Source organism: Ornithodoros turicata, chromosome 7 (genome assembly GCF_037126465.1).
Source record: "Ornithodoros turicata isolate Travis chromosome 7, ASM3712646v1, whole genome shotgun sequence".
NCBI classification, from domain to species: domain Eukaryota; kingdom Metazoa; phylum Arthropoda; class Arachnida; order Ixodida; family Argasidae; genus Ornithodoros; species Ornithodoros turicata.
This window is the reverse complement of record NC_088207.1, coordinates 28,034,860-28,061,535: the sequence shown is the minus strand read 5'-3', so window position 1 is coordinate 28,061,535 and position 26,676 is coordinate 28,034,860. Positions and strand designations below refer to the sequence as shown.

General features: G+C 46.3%; 1 protein-coding gene across 8 annotated transcripts in view; it reads right to left on the bottom strand.

The window, feature by feature from the left end:
• The window catches only part of LOC135400741 (metabotropic glutamate receptor-like), a 316,632-nt gene that overhangs the window by 59,184 nt on the left and 230,772 nt on the right, over positions 1-26,676 (bottom strand). The window contains exon 1 of one of the 8 annotated variants that reach the window (XM_064632628.1): positions 25,742-25,769. The exons of 6 other annotated variants lie outside the window; for them this stretch is intronic. The gene's annotated coding sequence lies outside the window, so the exon portion shown is untranslated. Of the gene's footprint in view, positions 1-3,550; positions 3,621-25,741; positions 25,770-26,676 lie in introns of those variants that run through there. One more of the 8 variants, XM_064632624.1, reaches the window with a different exon arrangement.

Sequence of the window (26,676 nt, the reverse complement as noted above, 5' to 3'; positions counted from 1 at the left end):
GAAGCGGTTATGCAAGATACCACTATCTATCAGTGGCGTCGGAACTATTTTTCCACTGGGGGACCGGAAAAAAATGCTACCATCATCATCATCATCATTTATTTTCCTTGAGGGCTCATGCAGGCAATTCAGGGGTGGTACACAAATTGAAAACGTGCTCCAGGCAAATTACGACATGCGCATACTTGTACAGCAGACCTAAACTAACATTGCTGAAGTATGTCAGTGAGAAGATAATGTTAATATAATTACACACATAATTTACATATCTGGGGGAGCCGTGCTCTCTCATCTGGAAATGAGGGGGAGCCGTCGCTCCCCCTGTTCCGGCGCCCCTGACTATCTTTGTCGATTTGTACTTGATCTTCAGACACAGAGCCATTTTGTGGCACGTCAGCGTCAATATGACCACTTTATGAGACCAGTATGATTTTACGTCCATAGATATGGTCCGGAGAAATTGTCGTGAAACACTACACCACTAAACGCTTAGAATGCTCATTAAAAAAAAAAAAAAGAACAATACGTCCACTAAGCTTTTGCAACAATTGCAGATTACAAAATCTTCGGATACATGATATGTCTTTGAAAGGACAGTATATGCTTTTTACACTGCCATTCGCAGTATCCTCCACATGAACCGCACGGAAAGCGTCAAATCCATCTATTCACCACTTAACATAATCCCCATAGTGACACTTACATACATCCGTGCCTAGCTGTTAACCCACAAGCTACTGCAGAACCAGCTTACGCTACCCAAACTGTGCTTGCATATAAAACAACTACTATATACACGCGAACCGCATCGTAAAATCATCTAGCCATTCCCGCACATGCAGAACTAACTACGGGATGTTTAAATTTGCTCATTACTCGTCAGTGTCTTGGAATTCACTGCCATAAGACATCAGACATACATCTTCATTTCATTCATTCAAAATGCTTTGTACCGATTTGTTTTCACTGAACTGTAACCTAAAATCCATCGCCATAAGATACCAGTGTTGTTGCGGCAGGTGACATATGACTTCTGAAACAATCAAACTTCAAACACGAAACATAGTTCATAATGAAATCCTACAGATGTTATCAAGACTGGTCTCCTTTGGTATATATACTTATTAAGAATCACAGCAATATTTTAAAGTAATGACCGATCAGCCGAGCTTGTGGGTAAGCGTTGAACCCTCAAGAAATGTCATTTCTTGATCGTAAACCGTGTAAACCACAGATATGCCCATTCAAATTGATTCGAATCGAACGCTGTGTCGTAAACAACGCACTTTGCCTTGATTGCAATGTCACCTCTATCTTGAAATATATGTTGTTCTACATGTTCAATAGATCGCTTCCCTTTTCCAATAGTAGAAGGGTTCAAATAAGAATATCTTCTCTCGTTTCCTCCAATACATAAAAAGCGATGCGTTTCACAATCAAATTACCACGAGACAGCACCCTGAACGCTTCCGAATGGAACAGCCGATGCCGATTTATCCCGCCTGTGGCGCTGTCGAGTTCTGCACGCTACTGCACGCTGTCTGGAGAATAGCACAACCCTAACCCCGCGGATGAATTCGAATCAGTGCTTTAAAGCCCCAAAGCTTCATACGCGAAAAATATTGTGCTTGCATGCTCAGCACATTAGATATAAACCTTAAGGCATATTAAATGCCTTGGCTAAGACATCACTATCATGACAGTTGCAATGAAGGTCCTCACTAAATGACGAGCCCGGGGACTTAGTCGGGTACTACACTCTTAAAAATGAACTTCACGGCATAGCACGCTCTTAGCCAACCATCATCTCGAATGATATTGTTATCTGCCCTGATTTGTTGAAAACGGGAGGCGTACGCCTTTTCTGTGACACTTATGCTGTTCATAATTGTCACAGAAAAGGCGTACGCCTCCAGTTTTCAACAAATCAGGGCAGATAACAATATCATTCGAGATAATGGTTGGCTAGGAGCGTGTTATGCGGTGAAGTTCATTTTTAAGAGTGTAGGGTTACTTCGTCTGTTTGATACTCCTACAGAAAAATAGTGCACATGTTCAATTTCGTTCTCTTATCCGCCACGAGGTTATGATTCACACGGAAGACAAGGTGAAAATGTAAAATACCTGCAGCTCGTAGACATAGAGATTTCCGAATAATAGAGGGTGGCCTACGTTGAGGATACGGTACAAATTCTGCCGACTTACGTCAAGCTGAACATCCACAGGGCTGGAATAGTACACCCGTATTTTTTGTAAGTGCCCTCAAGCAGTCGCATATGTCAAAATCACAAATCTTGTCCTGGTCACATATCATAAGCAACATCATTTCGAAGTCACGCGACTTTATTTACGTTTATTTTATTTACCTTATGCGCCCCTAAGGGTAAAACAGCACCCGCGTAGAGTCAGAGACATATTAAATTTGTAAAACACTATAAGGGAAAATGAAACATTAAAACATAAAGTACAGTCAATCAACTTTATACTACCTTTTAGCGCTTGCCAACATATTCTCAACGACATAAAAGCAAGAGGTGAACGTATTCTGCCACCGCAAATTATATGGTGCTCCGTACGCGATCGACATGGAAGCTTATTCCTCCGAATAAAGTTTGAGTGTATCGCATCGGCTAAGTGGGTCTTAGGGCCGGTGTCCTTATCACAACTTTCGTAGCGGTCAGTAGTACGAGGCATCATTTGCGAATCTACGTGTCTTATAGCGATGATATCGCGCCTAACACTAATTACAAAGGGCGAAAGAAGTATACAAAACGAGGCACAGAAACAGTTATCGCGTTGGTTACAGACGGTTTGGCCGCTGGTCGTGGGCGTGGTCGCTTTTATCGCCACGTGTATGTTGACCTTTGCATCGACGTGCGACCGGACATGTTAACAATGCATTGCATTCGCTTGGCGTGACGGTCCGATATGTGGTAGGGCACCTTCGTGATCCTGATGCTCGTACGTCAACTTCCATGATACGTGAATCGAAACGTTCATTCTCCTGAACGACGTTCTCTAAAAACGTGTCCTTGAGTCTCGAAACACCAAATTTGATGATTTTTTTTTATATTTCTGGTGAAAATTTTTTTAATTGCTAAAACGTAACTCGTTCACCTGCTCCCTCTAAAGACAGAGCTTCACCGCATAGCACGCTGTGTGCCAACCATTGCCACGAATAGGGTTATCGCTTCTGATTCGAGGAGAGAGGGGGGCGTACGCCTTTTTGTGGCAATTTGGATATATGGTAATTGCCACAAAAAGGCGTACGCCTCCCAGTCTCCTCGAACCAAAAGCGATAACCCTATTGTTCGCGACAATGAATGGCGCTCTACGTGCTATGCGGTGAAGTTCTGTTTTTAGAGTGTACAAGCTCACTATAAACTGTTTTGGAACCGTGCATCTTTCTGCTCTGTGTTCGAGGCAAATTTATTGTAACGTTCTTCGACAGCGGCTATAGAGCCTCTGAATAACTCTGGCGGACCACATACCTTTGCAGACCTGCGCTATATACGTAAGCTAAAAGGCCATGACGACACACAAGACTTACATGCGACGAGGCAGCACAAATAGCTTCCGCAAGAAAACTCTCCAAAGCGAGAATGCAAGCGCACGCACCTAGAGAAACGCAGCAGGCGGGAAGAAACAATGAAAGACGTCGAGCAACGAACGCAGCTGCGTTTCACCATAGCTGCATGTCAGCAATTGTTCGTCGCTCCATCGCAAAACGGTGAGCACGAGAGGTCAAATCGTAAACGGGACCGCTACGAGATGCAGGTACGAGAAAAGAGTAGTAAGCCAGAAAAATAAAGCGGTACACTCTTAGAAATGAAGTTCACCGCATAGCACGCTCCTGCCCAACCATCACCTCGAATGATATTGTCACCTGCCCTGATTTGTTGGAAACAGGAGGCCTACGCCTTTTTTGTGACACTTAATTGTCACAAAAAAGGCGTAGGCCTCCCGTTTTCAAAATCAGGGCAGATGACGATATCATTCGAGATGATGGTTAGGTAGGAGTGTGCTAAGCGGTGAAGTTTTCCTCAGACGCTTTCAGACATATGTCGGCACAGTTCCCTTAGAAGTCGGCCCAGGACGCACATTCCCCCAGGGCGTGAGTCGTGACGTTGCCCACATACGTGAGGCCGACAACGGCAAGCCCTATCACCACCACCACCATCATTTTTAAGAGTGTACAACGAAGAAGACGGTACTATGCACTCTAAAAACAGAACTTCACCGCATAGCACGTAGTGCGCCAATCATTGTCGTGAACGATAGAGTTATCGCTTTTGATTCGAGGAGATGGGGTGGCGTACGCCTTTTTGTGGCAATTACCATATACCCAAATTGTCACAAAAAGGCGTACGCCCCCTGCTCTCCTCGAATCAGAAGCGATAACCCTATCATTCGTGGCAATGGTTGGCGCACAGCGTGCTATGCGGTGAAGCTCTGTTTTTAGAGTGTATAGTACTCTGTCTCCTGCAGCCGCCATAAAAGGCCCAAAAAGCTTGTCACTCAATCGTAGTAATGCTTCCCCCCCCGGGGCAAGTGCTGCTTCGGAGAAGGCTTGCACAAAATCCAATGTGTTTCTTTTGCTTTCTATTAGTCCTTCCCCATCGACTCTTTATCATCCCCCAAATGTGCGGTGTATTTATAGGTGAGCGACACTGTTTGATGGATTATGCGCCTCTCTTTTTTCCCTCTTATTTCTTTCCGAGTTCTTCGTCCTGTATGATTAATAGGAGGCCTTATCAGTTGGGATGTTTTGTGTTGAAGCAACGTATACAGGTGAGGTTCGACAAATACTTCTTTAGCTATATACCTGGCCATCCATCTTGACATGTATAATCTGATGAAGTGAGCATCTGAAAATGGTTTATGGCACTAAGTGTAGGTGCTGAGACGTGAGCTGTGCAAAGACGCCGCCACACGAAACCGTTTTAGGAAACGTGAAAATAAAGACGAAAGCTATTTTATATCATCACCTGGTTATAAATTGCTAGCACAAATGAACAATTCTGCGTTTTGTGATTTTCTGAGTGGGAACAAAGACGCGAGAACGTACCTGCATGGGAGTAGGTAAACAGCAAAACAAACTTAGAGAAAGCATGCGAAAAATTTCAGCGGTGTGTTTTATACATCATACCTTTGCTATCACTAACAAAACGACTCGTATCTGTCATAGCTTCGCAGCTACATAGCTTCGTATGCGAAATAGTGTCGATATCGACACAATTTCCCAAACGAAGCTTTGTAGTTGCGGTATACATAGCTCTGAACTACCAGAACTAAAGCTGTCTGGTGTTTATGTGTACCTATCTAGTTCATGTACCTAATCTAGTTCAGGACATAGATGGAGGAGGGAGGCTAGGTGGTGTAGATTTGATTGGACGAGATTGAAAAAATATACGTATAGACTTGAGGTCCTGGAGCGAGCGTTTCCTTGAGACTGAAACAATTTTAGTGTACCGTCTCCTGTCTCACGCCTCAGTCTCAAGGAAACACTACCAATCTGTACATGCAATAGCTGCAAGTCGTGAAGAAAAAAAAAGAAGATGAAGAAAGGAAGATCAAGCACGATGAGGAAAGAAGATGCACGACAAACTCCGTTGAAACGCACCAGACTGCTCCTGCTATGCCTTGTGTTGAGAGCGTCAAATCAACTGCAAGAAAGATTGCGTGCAATCTGTGCACGACACATACAAAGCGTGCATCGCCTAACGAACCTGCGACCCTCCAGCGTATACCGTATGTCAACAAATAACCAGATCGGCGGACTGAAAATCAGGAGGACGGGAGTGACGGATCTACGGTCGGGAAGGAAAAACGGCTCGCATAAATAAATAGAAGGATCTAAGTTAGTAGGGGAGAGATGCCAGGAGGCTAACTTGAGGAAAGGGTCAGCCGTTTAAAACTTCGTTGCGTATCTATTGCGTAGCGCTGAGTAAAAGGACGGACGGATGGAGGATAGAGGAGGATGAAGGAACACAACTTCACCGCATAGCATGTAGTGCGCGAATCATTGCCGCGAACGATACGGTTATCTGTTTTGCTACGAGGAGAGAGGGAGGCGCACGCCTTTTTGTGGCAATTACCATATATCCAAATTGCCACAAAAAGGCGTACGCACACCTCTCTCCTCGAATCAGAAGCGATAACCCGATCAGTCGTGGCAATGGTTGGCGCACAGCGTGCTATGCGGTGAAGCTCTGTTTTTAGAGTGTAGTTTCACAAGTCTAGGCCTTCCACCTACACGTCCACCCCTATTGCATTCGACTTTCAGTACGTTGTTCTGCTTGGGATGTGAAGAAGCCGAGAAAACCCGAAAGTTGTGTTAGCCACATCTAGCCCTTATTTCGTGCGGACGATAGATACAGCCACCGCTGTCACTTCTTCGCACGTGGCTGCGAAAAGGCGTGAATTTTAGTGCACTGGGATACACGATAGCGTGACACGCAGGAGCAGAGTGTCGGTGGTGGTGTGGTTATTATCGATCTGTGTGCCTGTCTGACATGGTGGCATCTACTCAAGGCGGGAAGTCGTGCGTCCTGGGCCAACTTCATAGGGTACTATGCCGACATACGCCGTGGAGCGTCCGAGAAACATCCCAGACAAAGTCCCCAGACAACCCGCCGATGTCGGGATTCGTGTAGCGTACGTCCCATGGTTTTTTTGCGAGACTGGTCGGTCCGTTGTTTGTCAAACCGCATACTTTTGCTGGAACAACAACAGCTACATGATGATGATGATGATGATGATGAAGTGTTGTGTTTAACCGCAGGAGTTGCGGCATGTGATCTGTTTAGAGAGCACCGCGCAAATAGTTGACAAAACTTTATGAAATAGAGAACTGTTTTTTTTTTTTTTCATTACACTTAACGAATATACAGTGTGTTTCATCATACGCGAAAAAAATACCGTATTAAAAGATATACTTGTCCGAACACTATGCGGTCAACACTACTTATCTCGAGGGAGATTTTGCCAGGGCTTCTGAGCACTTTAAAGTGACACATCAAAGTCAAAGTGGGACAAAGAAAGGTTAAACAAGAGGCGGGGACACTTCCTCCTATCGCCGCACTTTTCGCGCGCGCTTTTTAGCGGCAATCAAGCAGGCCGGGATTCAAGCAGCGTTTTTAAAAAGTTTTTTTTCGACTATTTGTGTTGCTATACTCTGCATAGTTTTTGTTGGGTCTGCGGTTACCCGTGGATGACTTTATATTTGTGTATAAAAAAAAAGAAGTAAGGTTGACTTGTTCAATTTTGAAAGTTCGATTGAAAATAATAAAATTTAAATTTGTCCAATTAAAAATTGTCCAAAGCCTTCCTAAATGGCGGCAAAAGCTTCCAGAAGGTAATTGCCGAAACTCCCACAATCCTCAGGCGAGTACGTCGCCAGTTAGAATTTTTTTATCACTTTAGGTGAAACACCCTGTATATATGACGAAGGCCGGGTTTCACCAACGCTCGTTAACTTTGAGCCGAGATCAAGGGTTGCTTACACTTGAAGTTAACACACAATTGTTTTTCTCTCTCTTTTTTTTTTTTTACAAACGTTAGTTCGTGACTTGGCCTCTCCACCCTTCTTTGATTACCGGAGTCCTCATCATCTCCATCATCATCTCTCACTATCTACAAATGGCACTGGGGCAGCGCACAGCCTGCTGGCATCAGCCCCATCTCATCATCGTATCTTTATGTGTGTGTGTGTGTGTTGACGAATGTTTCAGTGACAATAACTCTCTCTGGTGAAGCGTTAAATTCAAGTTACGGGACCGTTGATGTCCGTTCAAATGTTTCAGGCTTTATAGCCTTTTGTTCTGAAGCCCTCAGAGTTTCACTGAGAAAAAAAAAAAAAGAAAGAAGAAAAAATCGGCGTTGGTGAAACCGGGCCTGAGGCGACCTTCACCGACTCCAATGCAATAAAGCCTTCTGGTACTTCGTTCTGCCTTACCAACCGCAGGATAGCCGTCATGGTTCAAGATGCCACATGTGAACATAACACCTCATCTTCACATATCATCGTCATCATGTATCGTTCTCTCTCTCTCAGTTTGGAGAAGGTACGACGTCGTCCTGCAGTGTGCACCCTCTCATGTTACGATTCGCGGACATGAAGCTGTGATGATGGGGACTCCCACCAGCATGACAGGTTATATGTATTTCAGATGTCCGACGCCAAGATAATGCTCGGCAACGTGCGACGATGTATGCAAACAGATGTTGGTTGGCTCGAGTGGAGTCGAGTCTCCTGGCCAGGATGGACCCTACCTTATCTTTCCGTATCTCAACCCGTATACGTCGCGCGCAACAGAATCTCTAATACATTACATGCGTCGCGCCTTTCTCTACAAGACTGGAGATACGAATTTGCCCAATTGCCATGCGGCGAAGCAGAAAACGCTGAGCATATCCTGCTTTGCTGACCACGATACGACCACGACCTTTCCCCCATTTTTTCCCCCTTTCGTCTAATAAATATATCCCCACCCCCACCCCCACGATACGATTAACACCGACATGATCTTCCTGGTGCCCAGGACCGCCTAAACGCTCGTCCATATAAGACGTGAAGCGGTTGGGGGACTGGGGGCATGAGTTAGGGCGACGAAAGATAGTAGTCCTTCCGAAATTTGTCATGGACATCGCGGTCCCTTCGGCATATTAATAGCTATCTTTCCCAACTTGTTACAATAAAGGTCAAGCAATGGATTTTTGCAATGCTGAAAATTACGTAGTCATAATTCGTAGCTAAATCTGGCGAGGTGACTATTATCATGGGCAACGCCACAACGGTCGGTCTGTATATTGACCCTAGGTGGGCTATGAGACTCTCCACACGACACGCGGTATTTAACGCCCCTCGCGGAGAAATGCGTGTCTAAGCAACTTGTACGTTACCACCTAGTTGCTGTCGTCCTCGGTTGGGATCGAACTCGAAACCACGGGACCTGCGGGTATATGCTGCCAACGGATCTACCGTTGCTTTTTTTTTTACATGTAATGCCACCTATCGACACTTATTTACAATAAAACAAAATATGTACCGATATGCATAAGTAAGATAAGTAAGAAGTAGTGCTCTACCAAGGCCGGTACTAATTATTCGCATAATATACGTAGTCTCCAAGCTACACTGCAACGATTTTTCACCGAGTAGCGGAGGATGTCAGCCAAGCATTCCACCAATGATGCTTGTTTTGATTGCCAATGTTAGATCAATGATAGCGTACTGGCTGTGCAGCGGGACAAGACTTTGCAGGTTACTGGTACCTCAGGTCACGCTCACTATAGAAGAGAGACGAGCAAGAAAGGTCGTTGTGATGGATAGTTGAGCGGACGACATGCGAAGCATCAAGGAAGGCTACGTGAGTGAAGTTCTCCCTCCTATCGGAGTTTCGTCCTCTCCGAAAACGTGCCGAGAATGACAAGAACTTGCTTGCGTCGGCCGTCCTGTTCTAGCACAGCGACAAAGCCGAAGAGCGCCTGGCGATCGCTCCAAGTCGACGTTCGCTTCACTGAGCTTATACGTGGCTGACGACCAGCACGCTATCACTTTCCTTCTTTCCTTTCTTTTTTTAATACGGTGACGTCGTTTAAAGATGAACTGTAACATACAAGGCACTATAAGAGAAGTGCTGCGTCTTGTCCTTCGATGTCGTAACTGTGAACTATCGGGTTCGAAAGGAATCATTTACGCGTCCTAAGAGTACGAATTCTGGAGAAATTCACATTAACGCGTTATGATTCGTGAAATTTTGTGGACTACATTTTTTTTCAACTACAAGCGATGCAATACCGGGATGATGATGATGTGGGACTTTGAAATACAGCGCACGTGGCACATGTCGGTATGCGAAAAACCGCCAAGACGCCTTCTTGACACATATTTGTCTTGCTATACACTTAACCTCACCTAACTTGCTTTTGAACTTTCAGATGGATAATCGTATGAACGAATGCCGTGTTTGGTAAGTGTCGCATACGAGAGAGTTCATGACCTATGAAATGCTCAGTCTTTCTGCCGTTGTTAGACAACTACATTATTTTGAGCACTGATGGAGGATGCTTGCCAGGCTGTCTGGAATGTGGTCGATAACTGTCAAGCAGCCTTGCTTTTTTTTTTTTTGTTGAGCCTCCTCGTCATCATATGATGAAATAAATTTGAATTTGAACACACAGCCACTTACGTGGACGGTACAACTATGAGGAAGAGGGAGGTGTAAGCGCAGACGGTACAACGAAAGCGTAGTTGATTTACATGTTAGGATAAGGATTAGGATTACGATTAGGATTTACAAAGTAGCCGCAAAACTTCAAACCTAGTACGCCGCACAACAATCGGTAATGTGATTCACTGCCAGAGACACGGACGTGGGCGGGAACAAAAACATACACGAAACACCCTGCTATATACTCACAGCGAACAGAAAGTTTATTAAGGAACACATATTTATACCTAAATGCATGCATGTGTACTTACGTCGATGCCAACTGCCCCACACCAGCCCTTGTTATGCATCGATACGAACTGCCTTAGTCGGGACCTTAGTACTGATACATCACATTCACATTTACAGTGTTCCCCAAAATGAAGACAAACATCAAGAAAGAAGGAGACAACCATGACGATGGGACACGCCCTTTTGTTCTACAAATGACGTCTTATGCCGCACGTACACATGTGATTTATTCTCAAGACTGGAGATGTAAGCCAATCGAAACCGGATGCAGGAAAAAAGTTCCACAAAACAATGCCATTACGAGGAGAAAGATAGTCTGCGTCTTGCCAACTGATACACACACACACACGCACACACAGACACACAAAGAAAAAGTTAAAGGAACTGTAAAGTGAATGGCAAACCTGTACAAACCGTATGGTTTTCTGAAAGCTTGTACCTTGGACGCTTCAGATACGTAATAGTTCCATGGTATATTGAGCAGTTTTTCAACAATCGAATTTCAGGGATTGCTACGCAAAGCAGGCTAGCGACTCCAGAAGGGCCCCAACCCTGAGGCGGCTCGCGCGCCACCTATTGAGAACGCAAGCAACTATACGATACATCAGACGAGATAGTGCGTTTCTCGCGAGTGCAGTAAGCATATCATTACGAAGGTGCACGGTTTGTGTATTCCGGAACACAAGAACGCAAACTACACATTCGTTTAAATCACTTGGGTGCGAGGTTTTACAAACAACAGCGACGACAGACGCCGACAGAGATAAAGGCCAACAGATGGCGCAGATCACCTCGCAAGCACGGAACTCGACGTTACAACCGTAGTTTAAATCGAGCTTCTCAAGGATTGCTTTTGTTCTTAAAAAAAGAAAAAAGGAGACTAATGGTAATTAGCAACCTGTCTCAAATTCCTTACGTTGTACTTCAACATCACGTGATGTCTGTCCGATAATCCGGGGCCGACTGCAACTTTGTTCTTAGTAATGAAGGAATTTCAGAAGTTCGCGTTTGCTCCGCCCTCCCCAGCACTATGCCACAAGCCGTCCAATGGCCATGGTGCAAGCGAAATACCGTTGCTTTGTAGTGGCCCAATCGCCGTCGCCAACAGTCGTGCTGCGCGAGAGCGCGGCGCGTGGGGAATATGATTGATTGAGATATAAAAAATATGGAGATCTGAGGCCCGACAAAGTCGGGTCAGGCTACTCCAGTACTCGTGAATAAAAAAGAAAATAGAAAACCAACCATTCCGTTCTACATTTATTGTCCGTTGGCTCGTCCATCCTTATTAGTCGTCCCAGCTGGTCAAAATTATCCGCAGTCCTACCCTGCGGCACGTGGAACGTGTCGCCACACTAGACAGACAAACCTTGCGTGTAACGTAACGGCACCATTATTATTATTATTATTATCATTTAAAAGTTGAAGATTTACACATTATCACACATAAAGATATATTTCTAATGGCCTGCCTGTTGCTATGATGATGCGCGGATTCAACGCAAACTTTCGAATCTGCGACGTGGCTGAGATACGCCCCTGACCATTGAAGGGTCTCCCACGCAGCGCAGGAGAAGGCGGAGCAAAAGCGAGCTTGCGAAGCTACCAAACGGCGTGGAACGCGACCCAGGTGTAATGCGTTGAAGACGAGTGTTAGGCGTGTTCACGTACAATATTGATTATTATTTGTTTGTTTGTTTCCGTGTTAGCGCCGCGAAGCAACTGTGGCTATAGATGCAGACGCCGAGTTCATATATATAATTGCGCTCTTCGTCACAAGAGTTTGTGCTGCTAGTGATCCACTGGTTGAAGTGTTCTTGATAACGAATTATGATAATAGATCTCTCCCTGTTTGTAAACAAATGACGTCATAGTGTTCCACAGCGCTACCAATTTGGTAGAGTTGAACTACGCTCGATGCCATAGGGGCGAACGAGGTCGCGCACGAAAGCCAGGATCTTGAGGGGATTACGACGGTCCCTGAAAGGGACGCGACCTTCGGTCCTACTTTTCTTTCAACAGGAGGCAGCGAACACGTGCCCATTCGTGGAACCCAGCCCTCCCCTCCCGATTTGTTTCGGTTTCAGTCTGTCTAGGTTTCTCAGGCAGAGGTCTATTCGTTGCTTTATGTCGCGAGACAGTCGTGAGCGACGCCACAGTTCGGTCGGTCTGTGGACTAATTTTGAACAACTGAGGTTTCTTTAACAGGCACCAAAAGCTCAGCACACGGCTCGTGGTATTTAACGACCTTCGAGGAAGACGGTGCGTCCAAGCAACTTCTATCGTGCGACCAAGTTGCTGGAGATCGAACTTGGCAACCTTGGGATCCGTAGGCGGACTCGCTACCAACTGATCCACCGATGCTGATCGGCAATAAATTAGATCAAATGAGGTTGGTCTCAGCTACACTGCATTCGTGTGATGCTGCAGGCAGAGTTCATGGGATACATTTGTCCCCGCTCGAAGCGCGATCCAGAAAAGTGCACCTCAGCCACGACATCATTACTTCACAACAGTACACGACGGGAAAGCCACTCGGTGTCCACGAGGAAGTGTATACTACCGCTTCGATGAACAAGAGCTGGGGTGACCGGTTGCCCCTAGAAAAACGGGCTGGTGGTGATCTTGCTCCAATAGTTAGGCGTACGCAGCATTTCGGCACAGTGAGGAGGACATGCTACATGTCCGCTAGTTTGCCACGGGTGGAACGGTTCGGGGGACTACATTTCCTCATTCTGTACATCCTTCGAAGTCTACGAGCAACACCTGTGCGGAGTTGGTGCAGGCGAAGGATTGCACTGCCGCACAGCAGTGCAATGATCCAGTGCTCTTTTTTCCCCTTACAAACAAACAACCAAACTTGAAAATTTTAGACCTCACCTCTCGCATTACCAGTGAGCTTACGTGCCTTCCTTACCGGTACGATATTTTTTTTTTACGAAACATATGTTTATATACAAAGAGCGGTATTTACACTGTGCACCTGAGCATCCACCGGAAGCAACCTTTCTGACCTCATGGACCAGGGTCGTGTCCAGGATCTTCACTACAGCGGAACTCGTATATACGAGGGGTATATAGTATATTAATCATTCGATCCCTTGCCGAAGTACGAGGGGTGTTCAAGTCAAACCGGGACTTTTCATTTTTCGCCAAAGTAAACTGAACTTACAGGAGAGAAATTAGTTTTATTTTTCAAAGTAATCTCCAGCTGCATTAATGCACCTGTCGAAGCATTTCACGAGGGCTTGGATGCCAACAGCGTAGAAATCCTTACCGGCGCGTAGCAGCCATGATCGGACCGCATTCTTGACCTCGTCGTCGCAGCTGAAGTGACGGCCCCCAAGGAACGCCTTCAGTGGCCCGAATGAATGGAAATAGCTAGGGGTGATGTCTGGACTGTAAGGGGGATGTGGCAGCAACTCCCAGCCAAGTTCCTGTAAGGTGCGTGTCGTGAGATGCGCGGTATGCGTGCATTGTCCTGTAGGAGGAGGACCCCTTTGGTGATGTGGCCCGGCAGCTTTTGCTTCAGCGCCTTATGCACATCCCTGAGAACCTGGCAGTACTACGCACTATTGATGGTGGTACAACTGGGCAGAAAATCAACATGAACAACGCCAGCCTTGTCCCAGAAAACCGTGTCCATGACCTTACCCGCAGACGGGGTGCTTCGGAACTTCTTGGGAGCTGTCGAGTCCGGATGCTTCCACTGTTTTGATGCGCGTTTAGGCTCAGGAGTGAAATGGTGCACCCACGTTTCATCGCACGTCATCCGATCAAGGAACGGCTGTCTTTCAGTGTCGAAACGGTACCTTAGCTCTTGAGAGATTTCCAGTCTTCTCTGCCGGTCAAACACGGAGACCTGCCTCGGGACCCAACGGGCACTAACTTTCCGAAACTGGAGGTGTTCATGAATGATAGTGTTCAACGTTCCCACAGAAAGGTCCGTCTTTCGAGCCAGTTCGAGACATGTCATCCGTCCGTCCTTGAGGATCAGGCGCTCCACAAGTTGGATGTTCTCAGGAGCCTGAGAAAAGGACTAGATAGTGAAGTGGTGCTGGACTGTCAGTAAGGCTGCCTTTCTTACTACAACTTTTGGTCTCTAGCAGCCCGCATGGTACACGCCATATGTGTGAAGTAACTTTGCTTGCTCTTAGTTATGCATTATGGCAATACGGCACAGAGGCACGGGCATGCAGGCGGCTTTGTTCCTGTCATGTTTCATTGCGAAGTAGTGTTTGCAAGATTAGTGCTAATAAGCATTTGAAGCGCTTCATGTTCAATGGGAGCAGAATTCAGGGAAACTGACAGCAGCTACCCTCATCCTAACAGTATCGGACCAAGCTGCACAGATTGCCTCTATAGGTTCAATGACGACATTCAAGGACACCAAACGACCAGAAATCGTAATGCACATGTGACGTAGCTCGTCTTCATTGCGATTAACTATTGATGCAGGGTGGTGGTGGCGGTGATGGTGAAAGGGCGCGATGGAGGGAGGGATGGAAAGAACTGACAGTGGCCAAATCAGCAAAGACCACCCGCACTGTGCTGCTGCGCTCCCTGAAAGACATAGGCGCGCTGCGACCATCCTTTCACACTTAACTCTCATAATATATCAAGAAAGTGATTGGCAACACACAGTTGACTTGAGCATCTGACTGCACCGGCACGGCGGACGCCTGTTCTTCTTTTTTCTTTTTTTGGCTTCTTTTTTACCTCTCTCACTGAACAGGCCACCAATGTAATGAACGCATCGATCTCCACTCGCATCCGCAAATGAGTGCACCCTGTCACCGGCAGAGAAATTTGCCTACGAGGAGGCGCGGGAGGAGCTCAGCAGACGAGTGGAGGACCACCTCATTGAAATTCGGACACGGCCATAAAATTCCTGCTGGACGCATAACACGTAAGAGGCTGAGGCAGGAACCTGATATATTGTGCGTTCTGAGAGTGAGTCTGCGGGGAAGAGAAAGACAACTGATGGGTTCAGCGTGACTATGCTTAAGTGGCAGGCGGAATAGATACTAGGCAGCCAGTGTACTGCACTGCTGCACGCGGGCGGCTATCGGATCTATTACGTGCCGAGGGGGTCCACCGCGCCTCGTCGCTGAATTAATATTAAACATATCACGTCTACACAGCATTACGTCTCCAAAAATCGAGAACTACTGATCTCTCACTTAAGCATGCTTCGTGGTCCCTTTCCTATTTTTAGGGGCGCCCAGATCAAAGCCGAAGGCTTAGAACGATGTCCCTATAGTACGCGATCGTTCGCACATCGATCAGCAAAATCGAGTGAAGCAGTCACTAAAAACTTTTCCCGAGCCCCTCAAATCCATACAGCAAGGCGCCCTCATCAATTCTGGGAAGTGAGTGCCGCTCAACTCCTTCAGGAGTCATGCGGCCGGAAGGCTCGTTAGTGGCTGACCCTTTGGATGAGCAATCTTTTTGTTTATACTGTTCACGACAATCCAGCTATAAGACGTGACCGTTAGGTGAGCAAAGTTGAAGCCATCCGGAGACACCGCCCTTGTTTCGACCTGCTGTCCTGGAGGGTTGTTGTAAGATTAAGAGGAATGAGCCTCTTTAGCTCTTTGATAAGGGGCTGAATGGTTCAATGAGTACAGTGCGTGGTTTCAAGATGATAAGCGACGAGAAACAGGGAGGGCCTCCGATTAAACTTTCGATCCTTTTCTTTGAGGAGCATTCGCCTCGTATTTGTTGAATCTCGTTGGTGTTTATCAAATTTATTTCGTTAAGAACGCCTTTATACGTATTATGCTTGTGATGTGATGTGATAAAGAAAAAAAATGGGGATGTGAGTTTGGACGAAGTCGAACTGGCTACCCCAGTACACTTACACAAACAGATGATCAGATTATCAAAAAAAAAAAAAAAAACCGGAGATGGTAATGGAGCTCAACATGTAGTTCAAAAGTTCAAAAGTTTCGACTAAGTGAGAGTAAAATGTCGGAATCGCTGGGGGCACACACAGGACACATCACACATTCAGCGTGTCATAGGATGTTCATAAGCCCGGTTGCATGCAGAAAGTCGTCAAGTGCCCTTAGCGCCTTGTCGGACGACGGAGGACCTAACAGCTTCGTGATGTCGAAAGCTCGAGAGTCCACACGAGAGAGGCGCTTGTCTCTAATGCCCTTCGAGCATCAACGTATTTCTGACATCTGAGAAGGATGTGTTCGGCATCCTCTACAACACCACATACAGTTCGGAGAGTCTGGCTTTCCAAGTTTGAAGAGGAGACGTGCGCTGTACGGTACACTGAGCCGTAGCCTATGTATGACAGTCGTCGTTTGTCGCATGCAGGAAGGTGGAACTCGAAAGCGTAACTCTGGGTCGACCTTGTACAGAAGCGAATCCCGAGCTACTCCTGTTAACCAGGAGGTGCTGCACATTTGTTGCTTGAGCTCGTTCAGCATTCGTCCCGCGTCGCCCTTCGTGAAATATATGGGCATCATTTGGACGCGCCTGAGTTGAAGAGCCCGGCGTGCAGCAGCGTCCACAGCCTGGTTGCCTACAATGCCACAGTGACTAGCGATCCATTGCATTTGGATGTCATGACCTTTTAAAACTGCCGCATGGTATGCGTGCAAGACATCTTGCGCTGCTGATGCCAGAGATCCCGTAGTAAACATGGTAGCTAGAGACTGTAACACACATTTTGAGTAGCCATAGATGGTCCACGAGCAACTGAAGATTGCGAGTTGATGAAACTTAGTGCCAAGAGGACTCCATAAAGTTCAGCGGCCGACGCAGAGGTGACGTGAGACAGCCGCACCGCTCTTTCGATATTCGCCTCCGGGATAACAAACGCACACGAGGAGCCGGATGATGTCGTAGAGGCATCCGTGAAAATCTGTACTCTGCATGTGGAGCTGTTTAGTAACTCAAGACTGAACTGACGAAGAACATGCGTTGGTATATCCTTCTTTCCCGGGAGTCCAGGCACATTAATTCTCACGTCAGGAGGCTGTAGGACCCATGTTGGGACATCCGGTAATGCATGTGGCTTGTGCTTCGGTATAAGACCACGTTGTGTCTGGATAGCTTGGGTAAAAGAATAGTGGTGACGACTCATACATGGCTCGAAGCTGAGGTTGGCGATGGTGACGCGTTGCCAGCCGCACGTAGTGGCGGAACGTTTCTTGCATCCTGAGAGCTGATACAGGTGGTTCCCGTGCTTCTGCTATGACTAAAGCGTTTGACGTCGCTCGAGGAAGGCCAAGACAGAGTTTGACGCCCTTTGCTAGGATAGACTCTAACACTTTCTCCGTGGTAACAGGGAGGTTGTGAAGCAGGGGAATGTGATGAGCAACCATCTGACTTATAAGAGATCGGTGAACGCTGAGCATTGCCCGAGGAGACCTGCCCCACCGAGAACCGCATAAGTAACGAAGAACATTAAGACGACTCTCAGCTCTTGCTTTTAGATAGCGCACCTCCGCTACCCATGACAAACTCCGGTCGAGAGTAACGCCGAGAAAGCGGTGATGTGGTACACGACGTAGCTGATGATGACCAATACGTAGTTGAAATCTCTTAAGATGGCGACGCGTAAAAGGCAGCATTACAGTCTTTTCTGAAGACAGGTCCATGCCTCGCTTCAGGAGGAAGTGCACTACGCGGTCAAGCGTAGTCTGAAGGCGACGCTGTAAAGCAGGCCACTGCTTTCCCGATGACCATATGCAGATGTCATCCGCGTAGAGACTAATAAATACATCTCGGTGCAAGAGACGAGGCAGGGCAGCCATGACAGCATTGAAAGGTAAAGGACTGAGTATACGCTCCCCTGTGGTACACTGGTTGACAATGTATGTAACACATGACGCATCACATGGTACATCACAATGTATGTAACACATCACGAAAACAGACCGACCATTAAGAAAAGCAGCAATCCAGCGAAGAGCAAAGCCAGTGATGTTGAAATTGTATAGGTCGTGAAGGACACGGTTGTAGCTCGTCGTGTCATATGCTCTTTTTATGTCCAAGAAAACAGCCGCTGTAAGCTCACCACAAAATCTAGCTTCTTCAATGTGGGTGACCAAATTTATGATGCAGTCTATCGAGGTCCGTGCCTTTCTGAAACCTGCCATTTCGGGAGGAAGCAAACGCCGGAACTCTAAGAACCACTCCATGCTTGTGCTCACTTAAATAGTATTCGCAGCATATAAAAAGTGAAGCCACGAAGTGCATCACTGTTATGAATGTGATTAAATGTACATGTATACAATCATAAGATATATGTGCTGTTCGTTAACGTTACGGTGGCGTGAAACGTAACGGAAATAAGGTGTCGAAGTCTTATTGCGCCAACAGAATTATGTTGTACGTTAATAATAACACCACCCTGATAAAAAAAAGAACGTTTTCAGGAGAATTTATTGTAAACACACTACCCTACACTAGGCCCTGCACGCGGACAAGACACGCAACCAAAGGAGAGAAAACGTGCAATTCGAACGAATAAATGTACTAATAACAAGTTATTATTATTATTATGTACAAAAAACTTCTTAAAATCGCTTGCGTTGTACGATCCTTCATCATAACGTCTCGTTGCTAAACGGGAACGCCAACTGGGACTTCGCGCACACCGTCATTGTCCATCAGTGACCAGCGGTGCCACACTCTTCCCATTTATGCCTGACAATGGTCAAACGCTGTAACGATGAGCTGGCTGGAGGATCAAGTGCCACACTGTCAAATGCATTGCTGCAGCCTCGTCTGTGGTCAAATGCGAACCACGGAAATGGGGAAAATTCGGGAGTTAGTTTTCCTAATCTTTCAACATCCGAATTACGGGTACAACTCCTAGCATGACTGACTAGCATGGGTGACTCCTAGCTGCCATCGACGAGCAGATGCTGTACCCACTCAACCATGCCGCCGGTAAAGCAGAAATTGATGCGGCATTATCAGCCCTTCCACGCAGAGCCCTAAAAGGAAAAGCGGGGCACGATAAAAAGCTTTAGGGATAATACAGGTTTTCTTTCGAAAGATCACCTCGCACGCGTACCAGGAATGAATATCAATAACCATCAATCATAAAATTAAGTAAAAAGAAAGAGGAATTAAATAATGCGAAGGCTAAGAGAGAAGGCATATTATAGAGAAACCTCTTTATAAGCGTGCTTAATAGCTTCCTTAATTCCTCCTAAATCGCATTTCACTTCCGTTTTTCTTTGATTGCTCTTTATCGTGCAGAGAACAGAGCTCTTCGAATTTTTTGTGCTATTCATATTCCTCACACTTCCAATTAGTCTTACTTGACAGCACCGTTTATGAATTCAATCAACGCTTTGTTTCGCATTTTTTTAAATGTGCAAATATGTTATGGATGAGGGGGCTGACTCTCTGTATTTTAATCTGCACTCTAAGGAAAAAAGGTAGAATTTCCTACCCAAGCTGGTAGAACGACAGTACTTCTACCATTTCGGGCCAATCCACGCGCGCCTTCTCCTCCGAGGATATAAGCGGTGGGGTCCCTTTCCCTTGCTCTTCGGTCTCACGTTTGGTCTAAGAAAAAAAAAAGGTAGAATTTCCTACCCAAGCTGGTAGAACGACAGTTTCTACTCTGCAGTTATGCCCAAAAGGTAAAATTGGTTTGAGTAGAAATGTGTTGCAATGCGGATCTACCGAGATGGGTAGAAAATTCTACCTTTTTTTCTTAGAGTGCATGGTCTCAAAAAATGCACTCTCTTGCTTTTGCAAGCCTGGAGGTAGTATTCTCTGTACCACTTGCTACTTTGCTACATTGGAGCCTGTTTTCCTCCGTCAACGAGTGGAAAGAGAAGGTAGAAGCTGTGAACTGAGGAACCTTCGTAATCAAAACAGGCCTCGCGGATGAAACAACTGGCAAAAGTGTTCTATCGTCCTATACATAATGAAGGGCATATTTTCATTAAGGTACGTTATTGGAGTCACAACAGAGACCTTTAGAGTAGAGTACCAGAACCAACCAAATAATGGGCCTTCACTGCGCGTGCGCAGAACACAACCAGTGGTTCGCGCATGCAGTGACGACTCCTACATTCCTTGGGGACCCAAAGCTAAAGGAGAAAGTGGGTAACAAGTGCTCCCGCCAAGGATTGCAACATGTTCAGCGGAATCTGCTTGACCATTTGATTTTTCTTTTTCCTTTCGGTGGGGTTCCTTTAGGGGTATTTGTGGGTGTAATAGAATTCGTCAGGTGACGAATTCAATACCTTCTCTTTATATATATATATATATATATATATATATATATATATACATATACACACTGGCAAAATAGAGCTTCACCACATAGCACTCCCCTAGCCAACCACCATACCGAATGATATCATTCTGTGTCATGAACTCGCAGTTACAGAATTGCTTAAAAAAGAACCAGTTACTTCCAAGTTACTTCGGACACAAAATAGCACTACACAGGTGCAGCGCGCGTGAGCAGTTGAGTTAGACCTTGAGGTGCCTGCGGAGGAGTGACGCACGCTTAGATCGTTTTCGTTTACGTCCCACAATGCAAACGCTTTGCGTCTTACTCCCTGTGGGCGCACAATAGTTCAGCTTCATTTCAATGGCAGAGGTTCTTACTTCCTGAATAGAATGCAGTCATTGATTGAATATCACGTTTTATGGCATAAAATGTCATGAAAGAACCGGACAGAAAGCAAGAAAATATGTGGACGCGAGTGAAAAGCGAATTAAAAGTAACTTGGAACTTAGCTTAAGTTCATTTGGCAAAGCTACCTGAAAAAGAAACGAGTTCTTCTGAAAGTTACCGTGGCGCAAAAGTACCGAGTTAAGGTACAAGTTAGGAAAAAAAAAAAGGAGCTTAGTTGCAGTAACGAGTTACCTCGAACTCTATATATTCAAACTCAAACTGCTTCACACTATTTGCGATGACGTCATGCTCAGTTTCTACAAAGATGTGCGCGGTCATGTATGTGCGGGAGTCACCGCATACAGCCTCTCTTCAATGTCATGGATGCCTCCTGCCTCTAACGTGCCAGTTGTTCCTTTCACTATGCTGATGGCTTCTTACTCGAAGCCCTTGCAGTTTGGTGTCACTGACAAACTGAACATCCGCAGGCAATAAGGAGATATGCCGACTTATCATCTTTTCCAATATAATTACTGCAATGGCAATAAAACACCAGTATGCACTTCACAAAAAATAAATAAATACATAAAGGACCGTGTTGCAGTTTAGTGACCCGCTACGCTGAAGTAACGAACGGGAAATGGTTGTCTGTCTATAGAACATTATACCGGACATTACATCAGTTCCCTTTTCCACACAAATCGTTTAGCTTAGAGCTTTGTTAGGAGGCTGACATGAGCTACGACTTGCACTGCAGACACATGTTCACATGTGCACTCATGCTTTGTTTTTTTTTTTTCGAATTAGCGCCCCGAAGCAACTGTGGCCATGAGCGGCGTACAAACGTGGACAGATGGAGGGAGGACAGCAGGAAGGAGTGGGGGACAGGGGGGTTAGTGTGCGTCCTGGGCAGACTTGAAGGGGAAATGTGCCGACGTTCGTCTGCAGAGTCTTCGGAAAACGCAGGGAAAACCTGAAACAGCACAGCTGGTGGTAGGATTGGAACCCACAACCTCCCAGTCTTCAGCACGACCTTCGCTATACCGCCAACGAGTGGGACGCCTTAACCCGCTCGGTCATGCCGCTGTGGTGGGTTAGTATGGCATATCACGATGCTCATCAAGGACGTTATTTTCAAGAGTTTGCTCCTTTACCAACGCAATAGGCCAGATTTTGATTGCTCTGCTATACAGAGGAGACTTCATCCTACATGACACACTTATGGTGTTCTTGAGCTTTAGCGCTTTTACCACTTGCAGTCTGTTGCGGTATACATGATTTCGGGGCGTTGGAACGATGTAGTTTGTCCCCCTTTTATGCAGGCCGTCTCATTGCCCGTTAAAGTGAGCACGACCAAGTGGGTCTGTTCTATATAGGACATCAAGGTTCAGGACTGCCACATTGCTTCCCTGGGACGCGAGCTGATTATCAAGTGAGACTACAGTGCAGACCCGGACCCAAGGAGCCAAGCACAGCCCACGATGCGTAGTTGGTCACTGAAAGCTTCGTAACACCCGCAATCATACTCTGCGAAAGCGGAAAGCTACCGGCACGAGGGGCTCATTTCGTAAAGTTTCAGACGTTTTGACACAACTTTCGATTCTCGAGGCAACGTTGTCGTTCTGTTTGAATTCCTCGGTGCAATAAGGGGGTGTAGGGAATCTATTTCTTTTGAAAGGAAAGACCAGCGAGAAAAGATGGCTTGCTATTCCTCGTTAAATAGTTCCTTAGTTGGTAGTCAAGTACCTGCGGTCGACATAAGTGGACACCTTTTACCAGGAAAGCTAATAATTGTTTACTATAGTAGACAATGATGTGTACGCTTTCCTTTAAAAAAAAAAAACGTTTAAGGACATTTTCGTTTGGGGAATTGTAAATCCTCTTCACTAGTACGCGGGATCAATGTCTGTGCGCCTGACTGCAGACTCTACGAGAGCAGCGGGCTGGAACAATTGCAGCAGACAATGAGACCCCGTCGCTATGCCAGATTAGAGCAACGGTAATTGCGTACAATTAAGACTCATCCAACAGACGACATAGCCTGTCGTGAACGCGTAAACAGCGGAGCAGACACGACTTGTGTTTCGCATCTCCGTAAGGCATAGCGTTCACTCTTAAAAATGAACTTCACCGCATAGCACGCTCTTAGCCAACCATAATCTCGAATGATATCGTTATCTGCCCTGATTTGATGGAAACGGGAGGCGTACGCCTTTTTGTGACACTTATGCTGGTCATAATTGTCACAGAAAAGGCGTATGCCTCCCGTTTTCGACAAATCAGGTCAGATAATGATATCATTCGAGATGATGGTTGGCTAGAAGCGTGCTATGAGGTGAAGTCCATTTTTAAGAGTGTTGGGGACAATGGAATGTAAAATCCTGTGACATACGGTTAGGTTTCACTCTAAAGAACCGAACTGTTCAGAATATTTTATTGATCGTCAACCCACTCACATATTATCCCACATGCACTGAGGTATGGTACAGCTATTGTTGCGGTGAAACATCTAATCTCATCGTAATTCATGTAGCAGCTGTTGTTGTTATTAACGTAATTATGTAATTGCCCAAGTAAATGACCAAATTACACTTTGCTTTTCACTCACACCATAACAACATAAATGTTCTAAGTGCCAACTTCACCGCATACCACGCTGCGCGCCAACCATTGCAACGAACGATAGGGTTATCGCTTCTGATTCGAGGGAAGGTGGGCGTACGCCTCTTTGTGTCAATTATGATAAATCCAAAGCGATACGAAAGGCGTACGCCCTTTCTCTCTTCGAATCAGAAGCAATATCCCAATCAGTCGTGCCAACGGTTGGCGCGCAGCGTGCTATGTCGTGAAGCTCGTTTTTTCGAGGGATAATGCTTTATCCTAACCTGTACGCATTCCCTAATACGTGAACCACGAACGAACATACTACACTTTAAAAACAGATGGTGGTGGTGGTGGTGACGAAAAGAGAACTTCACCACATAGCACGGTGAAGGCCAACCACTGCACAGAATAATACCTTTATCACTCCCCATATGTGCACTCTAAAAACAGCACTTCACCGCATAGCACGCTGTGTGCCAACCGTTGCCAAGAATGATAGGGTTATCGCTTCTGATTCGAAGAGAGAGGGGAGCGTACGCCTTTTTGTGGCAATTTTCCAAATTGCCACAAAGAGGCGTACGCCCACCTCTACCACAGCGTGCTATGGGGTGAAGTTCTGTTTTTAGAGTGTGGAAAGCGCGAGGCGTACGCCATTTTTTTAAATGCCTAAGTGTTCCAGGTGGTGGTCCTGGTGGTGGTGGTGACGAAAACCGGCTTGTCGTTGTTGGCCTCACGAATGCAGCCAGGATGAGAAGAGAGGATGTGATAACAGATGAAGGAATGATGACGGCCCGAAGTTAAGATCTAGGGAAGTCATTGCCAGAGCTGATGAGAAGTCAGAGCAGTACTCATAGCTTTTGAGCGAGGCCAGATTCCTGGAGAAAGCAGACGAGGCTGCGAATTTTGGAGTGTCTTTCCGTGAAAGAGCCTCTGGATGTAGGAAATCATCCACCGTACAATTCCTGCAATGGCCAAGGTAATTCTCCCGCACCGCAGCATACATGTACAGCAATGCAGTAGGACGTGTTCCATAGTTTCAATTTGCTGACAATGTATGCAGTTCGCATTATCTAGAGAGCCAATCTTGAATAACTGCGGTTTGGTGAAAGCGCGTCTTGTTCGCAACCCGAAGAGCGGAGTTTGTGCACTGCGGAAAAGTCCTTTCAGCGGGAGATCAAGTCGATGATTTTCCAGGATGTCCCGGATCCCAGGGTGCTGCGTAAGAACTATCTCACTGATGACCAATTTTCTGTCGCTGTCACCCGGGGTTGGTAAACTAGGGCTAGTGCTGTGGTGTGCAGCAGATGCTAGTTGGTCCGTTTTTTTGTTGCCACTGATGCCGACATGGTAGGGGATCCCTTGCAGGGAGATCTCCCCACCGACTGTCTTGTGTTGGGCACATGACGTTCTGATACACCGGGCCAGAATGCTATTGCATGTGGGGTTCATCACCATTTGGAGAGCACTACGCGTAAGTGCTCCAAAAAGTCGTCCCCTCTATGTCGTTCTACAGTCGTGACGCAGCCCACATACGTGAGGCCAACAACGGCAAGCCGGTTACGTCACCACCACCACCACCCACCACCTCTATTTTTTCCTGGGTTTTCCTCAGACGCTTTCAGACATATGTCGGCACAGCTCCCTTAGAAGCCGGCCCAGGACGCACTTCCCCCAGGGCGTCAGTCATGACGTTGCCCACATCTGTGAGGCCGACAACGGCGAGCCCTTTCACCATCACCACCACCACCACCGCCATCTATTTTTTCGTTCTATCGGTTTTCGTCACCACCACCACCAACTATTTTTGTGTTTCTTCAAACGCCTTCAGACATATGTCGGCACAGTTCCCTCAGAAGTCGGCCCAGGACGCACATTCCCCCAGGGCGTCAGTCGTGACGCTGCCCAGTTATGTGAGGCCGACAACGACGAGCCCCCTCACCACCACCACCACCTATTTTTAGAGTGTAGCATGCGCTTACTACTCAATGTGCAACGACCAATTTCTACGAACCTTCACTCAGTAACGTTCATGAGATCCAGACTATAGACCCTTTTCACTGACCTCATTCCGTCCGCCATATTTTTGTGTTCGCACGTGCTCGCACCGCAGTTAATGCTGGTAGCGTGCACGCGCCATGCACAAAAGTATGGCTGCCACAAGCAGGGGGAAAGGCTATGCCGTCTGCGACAGTGACGTCAGATGAAAAGAGTCTATACGCTTACATGGGGAATGGTGCACCGTGACGAGTGCACAGGGTGTGTTCAGTTCCACAAAGCGAATGAACCGCGTGGTATAGACAGGTCGCTCGGTAAACACGTAGCCTATCGAGAGAAACAGAAAGAGTCGAAGAGAGTTAACTACAACGCATATATGTCAAGACCAAAGATTTAAGAGTGAAACGCTTATAACGCCGCACGTGTGCCTGACAGGATACAGGAGAGTTACAAATGAACATCTCTGGTGATGCTTGAAACCGATAGGGTTCCTCGTTATGAAACATACTGCGCGACTAACTTTTGAGTTGCCGCGCAAGACATGTATACATTAGGGTAGGATTTCATTTTGTCATTAGGGACATCATTATCGCGCAGCAGGTCCCTTATCCGGAAGCAGCTTCAGACACCGGAGCTTCACACTGCAAAACTTTTAAACGCGGTATGAAAAGTTAGTGCGCATGCGACGTTATTGCTATAGTGCAACAACCAGTTCGGAGAGGGTTACTGAAAAAAGAGATACAATAGAAATAAGATGACCGGAATAACAAGCGTATATGACTAGGCTTGCTCATTAAGACGAAGGAACAGTTTAGACTGTTTTAGACTGTTTTTTAGTAGTGCAACGATTTATGGAGTTGAAATATGGAAAGCGGGCTACGTAGAGTGCAAGGTTTATGGACTGGCCGCCTATAAATGAGCTAAATGGAGACCGTGAAAGCTACTGTGACGTCGTATGGCGGTACTAACGGGAATGTGCTGTGTAAATTCTACGCTGCTGAC